Source organism: Astyanax mexicanus, chromosome 13 (assembly GCF_023375975.1).
Source record: "Astyanax mexicanus isolate ESR-SI-001 chromosome 13, AstMex3_surface, whole genome shotgun sequence".
Lineage (NCBI taxonomy): Eukaryota > Metazoa > Chordata > Actinopteri > Characiformes > Acestrorhamphidae > Astyanax > Astyanax mexicanus.
The window spans coordinates 6,348,792-6,355,847 of NC_064420.1; the positions used below are offsets into that span (position 1 = coordinate 6,348,792).

A 7,056-nucleotide genomic window follows, 5' to 3' on the forward strand; every position below is an offset into this window, starting at 1 on the left:
AAAAAAGATGCAGAGCTTTCAGACCTCGAACAAGTTCATATTCATAAAGTTTCAATAGTTCAGAAATCAATATTTATTTGAATAACCTCTAGTTTTTAATCACAGTTTTCGTGCATCTTGGCATCATGTTCTCCTCCACCAGTCTTACACACTGCTTTTGGAATGCTTTATGCTGCTTTACTCCTGTTGCAAAAATTCAAGCAGTTCAGCTTCGTTTTGATGGCTTGTGTTCATCCATCCTCCTCTTGATTATATTCCAGAGGTAAAATCCAACTCATATGTATGAAAAGAAAGAAGAGATCTGCTATGTTAAGCTACAAGTAGTGAGTCTGTGTACTAAACAAACATTAGCCTGTTTTTTAAACTAGATTCTTCTAAATATCAAAATCGGATTTTTTTTACTTGGGGCCCCAAAATGCCTTGAAACTGCCTTGATTAAATATAAACCCATTGAATGGTATTTATCAACTAGAAAAGTGTGTTTCCTAAAACTTTTGTGTAGTTAAAGTTGGGGGAACGGGGGTTAAAAAAAAAAAAAAAAAAAAAAAAAAGATGAATGAGGTCAGTATATCTGTAGATATAGGTGATCAGTCCTGAATACCGGTCTGCAGTGGGTTGTCTGGGGTTCGCTGATGCGGGCCACACCAAGTGTGAAAGCTATCCGAGCCCAGGTCCACCCCAAGCTTAGTAGTGGGTTCTGATTGGACAGTGATTACATTTTCATTTTGGCACAAATAAAGGGCTGCTCCTAGACGAAATTCAATCCTGTGCCTTGCGATTTGCTTTTGAACATTTGCAGCATCACACAGTGGAATATAATGCCGTTGAGCTGACTGCATTTTAAGGAGGTTTGTGTGCACTTCTGACACAAATCAATTAATATAAATATTAATAAATTCTTGTGTATTGTTTTTCAATAAAGAGATCAAGTGCAGTGAAATGTAATGTAAGAGTGGTTTTACCTTTCATTTTGGCACAGGTTCTGCATGTTAGTGAGAAAAAGCAATGCATCTTGTGCATCATGTGGATTGCATTTACATTTTCCAAGGTAGTGTTTGCTATTATTTTGGCACTAATTCCTCTCCATACCAACAGCATGGCCAGCTTTGTCTCTGCCAGGTTAGCTCTTTATCTACAACACTAATGAGTCAAATTTCCCAAAAAACTTTGGGCACATGTAAAGCCTAAACACTTCCATATTTTCCTCCAGCTCATATTTTCAGCAAAGGTGACAAATCTGGCATGAAACTACCCAACACTTTGGCAACACTGCGAGCTGCTGGACCCCATGTAGTTCAGTAATGTTCATCGTATGTTTCTAAACCGTTCATTAGTCATACACTAGTATTTCATGACAAACACAAAGCCCTGACTAACTTTAATTCAAAATTCAGCTGGAGTGTGGGCAGAGTTTTAAACTGTGAATATCATTCAAGACTAAAAAACAGAACATAAATTGGCTTCAAGTACATATATGATAATAAGGACACATCAGCAATAATAACATCTTGTTTAGTTAAATTACCATAAAGAGCAGAATAATATCCTGTTCCATCCTGTGGAGCTAGACCTTTGGTGTGCTAAGGCTGTTTGAAATGCAGGGGTGAAAAAATAAATAAAGGGCATCAAAAGAGGACAAATTGTTGGTGCACGTCTTGCTGGTGCATCTGCGACCAAGACAGCAAGTCTTTGTGATGTATCAAGAGCCACGGTATCCAGGGTAATGTCAGCATACCACCAAGAAGGACGAACCACAGTTAATCCTGTTGGAAGTACCAACCACATCCAACAGGATTAACTGTGGACGTTGTAAGAGCAAGATGTCTGTAAGGGATGTTCGGGTGCTTACCCGGATTGTTACCCGGATTGTTTCCAAAAAAATATTAAACCACGGCTGCCCAAATCACGGCAGAATTCAATGTACACCTCAACTCTCCTGTTTCCACCAGAACTGTCCGTCACCACAATAAATGATTGTGGTCTAAAACCAGGTGTTTTAGTTTCATTGTCCAACCCCTGTATTTTGTACATTGTAGATTAATAATAATTACATGAAAACAATTAAGGGAACCATATGGAATTACAGTTTGACCTCTGAGAAAATTACAGGCTGAATTACCAACTGTTTTTTGCTGAACTCTGTGGTCTTTCTGTAATTTTAGTCCTGTCTGGACGCACATCTCTGAGTGGAAGGTAGTATACGCCCTGGACAGGCCGCCAATCCATCGCAGGGCTTTTTCCAGTTCTGCTAACGATAAATAAACTCCATGTATCAGCTTGTATTCAATACTGATATATCTGATATAATTGTATTAACTAGTGAGTGAGTCACAGACCAGCGGACAGCTGTACAGACTAGTACTATTGCAATGGATGGCTGCTATTGGGTTTATATTGGGATTTCTGGAACCAAGTGGATTTTAGCTGTTTTATTCACTGACAGTTGATGCCAGGATGAGGGCACTGTGCTGGTTCTGTAAACGTCTGTAGCTTTTCTTGATCTAAAAAAGGGGTTACTAAAGAGGGAAAAAATACTCCTAAATAAGTAAATAGCAGATATTATGGATTTATTGGAGTCAGTTGGACAGAGTTTGACAAATGATATGAAACAATGTACAACAAAGTGCATAGCTTAGCCTGATCAACTGTGCTACACTAAAATCTTTTCAAACTAACATAAGCTTCCAGGAAATAAATTATATATTAAAACAAAATTACATTAACTCTGTGGGGTCAAAGTGCACCTTCTTAAACTTGCATTTTAAGGCATTTGCATATAACGTAATACCCATATGTTATTCAGAACAATCTCAACTCTATCAGTAATCAGGGTCTCATGTGACCTAGATCAATGCATTTTTAAACCGTATCTTTACTAATGTTGATGAATTAATTTGGTGGTTGGTAAATGGGTTTAGTTTCACAGCAGTAGTAGAATATGTGAATAAAATAGTATGTAATGTGAAATGAATGTCAAAAAAAACCCTGTAGAATTCTGTAGAATTGTGCTCTATCTGAAAAGAAACAATGGTTTAGAGATACAGTGGCTCGCATCACATTGTCCAGTACACCATTACTGAGATATCTTCAAATGAATCCCTTTAGATTGTTATTTTCTTTATCATATGAATCACAATCCTCAGGCTCCACTGTTTTTCCGCTACAGTTCACAGTTCCATTGGACAGATTTACATAAAACATAGAACAGAGTCCACCAATTACAGTGGAGACAGACGGTGATGACCTACACACAAACTGGAATGCGGATTGGTAATGTGTCTATTATGTTGTTATGTAGTGTCCCACCCATTCAGCTGCTCTGTATCAGCTGTGTATCCATCATCACTAGTAGTACCCCAACACAAGAAGAGTGAAGACTAGCACATGCCCCCTTAATACATGTGAAGTCAGCCACCGCATCTTTTTAAATTGCTGCTTATGCAGCATTGCCGAGTAGCATCACAGCACCAGCGCTCGGAGGAAAGCGCAGCGACTTGGTTCTGATACATCAGCTCACAGACGCCTCGTGCTGATCAACATCACCCCTTGTAATGATGTGGGGAGAGATCTCCCAACCTTCCCACCCAGAGAGAGCAAGGCCAATTGCTCTCTCTCTCAGGGCTCTGGCAACTGATGGCAAACTGCATGACCGGGATTTGAACTGAGTGATCTTCCGATCATAGTGGCAGCCCTTTAAAATGCTGGACCACTTGGCGCCTGTTATGTTAAGTTAATGGTCGACATCCGACCCGAGAATGATATTGGATCGAACCTGAGCAGCAATACAGCTTTTCTCCCAAGTAATTCACTACTAATTCACTCTGAGCAGTGATATGGTTTATCTTGTGTGTGAATGCTCTGGTGTTGTATGAAATTACGCTGATGACTATAACTCCTCCCACACTCTGAGCAGTGGTACGGCTTCACTCCTGTGTGAACGCGCTGGTGCTGATGGAGTGAAATCTCCTGAATAAAACTCCTCCCGCAGTCTGAGCAGTGATACGGTTTCTCTCCAGTGTGAATGCGAAAGTGTGTTCTGAGATTACTCTGAGTAGTAAAAGTCTTTCCACAGTCTGAACAGCCAAACGGTTTCTCTCCAGTGTGAGTGAGCAGGTGTGTATCGAGATGACCCTGCTGACTAAAACTCCTCCCACACTCTGAGCAGCGATACGGTTTCTCTCCAGTGTGAATGCGCTGGTGTCTCTTGAGTGCAATCTGCTGCTTAAAACTCTTTCCACAGTCTGAGCAGTAAAAGGGTTTTTCTCCCGTGTGAATGCGCTGGTGTCGCTGAAGTGTATTCTGGTGATTAAAACTCTTCCCGCACTCAAAGCAGTGATACGGTTTCTCTCCGGTGTGAATGCGCTGGTGTCGCCGGAGGGTAATTTGTTGGCTGAAACTCTTTCCGCAGTCTGAACACTGATACGGTTTCTCTCCAGTGTGAGTGCGCTGGTGCTGCCGGAGTGTGCTCTGATGATTAAAACACCGCCCGCAGTCTGCGCAGTGATAGGGTTTCTCTCCTGTGTGGATGAGCTGGTGCAGTTGCAGATTCCTCTGATGGGAAAAACTTTTCCCACACTCAGAGCAGGGGTGAGTTTTCTTCTCGACTGGCGTACTGGTGTTTGATGCCATGTTCTTCCCCTCTTTCAGCAGCTTAACAATGATGTGAATGCTTCACACTGTGTGTACTTGTGAAGTTCAATTTCAACCAGGTACGTGCGTCAAGATGGCAAATATTTCTGGAAGAAAAAAAGAAAAAAGAAAACCTCAGTCCAGTGCAAATCACAGGAGAGACCTATCTCTAGCAAGGTCTTTCAACATTTCCAACAGGCATGCCATAATAACAACATATGAATGATTTTGAGATTGTAAGAACATGTACTATTTGTAGTATAATATAAATAATAATGATATAATACACTGCCTGGCCAAAAAAAAAAAAGGGTCACACACGATAGATTTTTCACCAAGATCTTGCAGCAGCATTGATGATGATAGAGCCTGACCACTGCTCAAAGCCTTCTCCAGAACATCCCAAAGGTTGTCAATGATGTGAAGGTCTGGCAGTGTATAATAGCATTATAAAGCAATTATAGATGTTTTAAATATGTTTTTAATAACAATATTTTGGGAGCAATGTACTTTTTTTCTTTATCTGTCACAGTCCACTCTGTGTGTATGGACGTGCTGTCACTGATGCATTAGGTGAAGTTCATTTAGAGCTGGGTGATATGGCCAATATCGTTATGATCAGTATTAAAGCCACCTAAGGGTGATGTCGATCAGCACAAGGCATCTGTGAGCTGATGTATCAGAACCGAGTCGCTGTGCTTTCCTCCGAGTGCGCTGTGATGCTACCCAGCAATACTGCATCAGCAGCAGTTGGAAAAGAGGCGGTGGCTGACTTCACATGTATCAGAAGAGGCATGTGCTAGTCTTTACCTTTCTTGTGTTGTGGCATCACTAGTGATGAGGGATATACAGCTCACTAGCAGCTGAATTAATGGGACGACTGGCTTAGCTTAATTGGGAGAAAGTCCATTTATTGAACGATAAAACAATAACGTAATTATTGTGATAGGCTTAGACAACACAATATCAATTTAATTACTAGAAAAGAGAATTATTACCCAAATAAATCAGCTGTAAGAATTTTTAAGCAGACTACAGAAAGCTGTTTATGTGCTATATTAAATGTTGCTCCTTTTAAATGTATGTTACAAGTAGAGCAATGTGAAAGATGAAGAGTGGAAAATCTTCATACCTGCAGAAGAAATCAGATTATCCAGGCTTATTCACTTAGAGAGGATCTGATAAATACAATAAACAGCCCTGAATTAAAATTGATCTGCTTGAGTACAAAAGACTCCAGCAGTTCCGGAACTCTGCTAAGGAGCCAATCAAATTGCAGCAGAGAATCTAATAATCTAACAGAGAGGAGACTGTTCACTTGTTTGACCACCAGGGGCGCCCGAGAGTGAGTCCAAAATGAATGGGTTCCTATGGAGAACTTTAGCTAAATCAGAGTCTAAAAACTATTTATATTTTTTTATACTTAACATTTATTATTTTTTCTTAACACATAACAATATCACATGTTTCAGCAGCGCATACATATATTTAAAAGCTTTTAATCTCTAGTTGTAAACATTTTAAAATCATTTTACAACTCTGGCTGTATCTCTGTCAGCATCCACTCACCAACCAATCAGCGCACAGTAGCAGTGATGCTAGCGGCTTTTCTGCATTAAACCCGTTTACTGTAGAAAAACTGAAACATATAGATAGGATTTCTTTGCCTTTTTAGTGACATACGTCTTTAAGCTTTTCAAAATGAAATAAATACCCGGCGCAAGTAGTTTATTGGTATTTTTAATATGAGTTTTTAGCCGTTTAGCTCCATTGAACACCATTCATTTTGAACTTACTCGCGGGCTCCTTCTACCGGTCAATAAAGTGTGTAGCCTCTGCATAAGCCAGCGCTGATTTCAGCAAAACTACCTGTCAAAATAAAAGTTTCGCAACATTATTGGTCTTCTAATATAACACAATATATCATAGATCTCTAGAAAATGGCTAAATCTTGTTTGTAATTTTGAGTTATTTTGTACTTTGTTGGTAAGTCTGCTGGAAACTTAAAATGAACAGTGTACAACAAATATTTCAAATATATCTTTTTTTTTTCTTTGAAAAGCAAGACTAAAATAAATTTAGACTCAACTTTATGCACTTTATGAAAAAAAGGTGGCAAAGATAATAAAAACTTATAATAAAAAATACTAATAATTTTACTGCACACCTATTATTTAGTTAGTAATATTTAAATTACTGTTCATTTTAAAATATAAGTTCTTGTTCATTTGCTGGTAAAACAAAAATATGGCTACAAAAATGTTATTCATTTGCTTGGATGTACAGTTATTCCGCAAAAATCTATCCACTTTAATACTATATATGCCACATTACTGGTGGTCATATCTGAACACTTTCATTTCAGCCTTTTATGTGGAACATGAATAAATAACACACAGAAGCGAGTTTCAGCTATTTTTGCGCCCT

The 7,056-nt window shown here is 39.0% G+C and overlaps 1 long non-coding RNA gene across 1 annotated transcript; it reads right to left on the minus strand.

Moving 5' to 3' along the window:
* Positions 1–2,550: 2,550 nt before the first annotated feature.
* On the minus strand, positions 2,551–5,861 carry LOC103022688 (uncharacterized). The gene is made up of 2 exons (XR_007423763.1): positions 5,762–5,861; positions 2,551–4,736 (listed from the first exon to the last, which is right to left on the minus strand). It is a non-coding gene; the product is annotated as an uncharacterized LOC103022688 (long non-coding RNA).
* Positions 5,862–7,056: the final 1,195 nt, after the last annotated feature.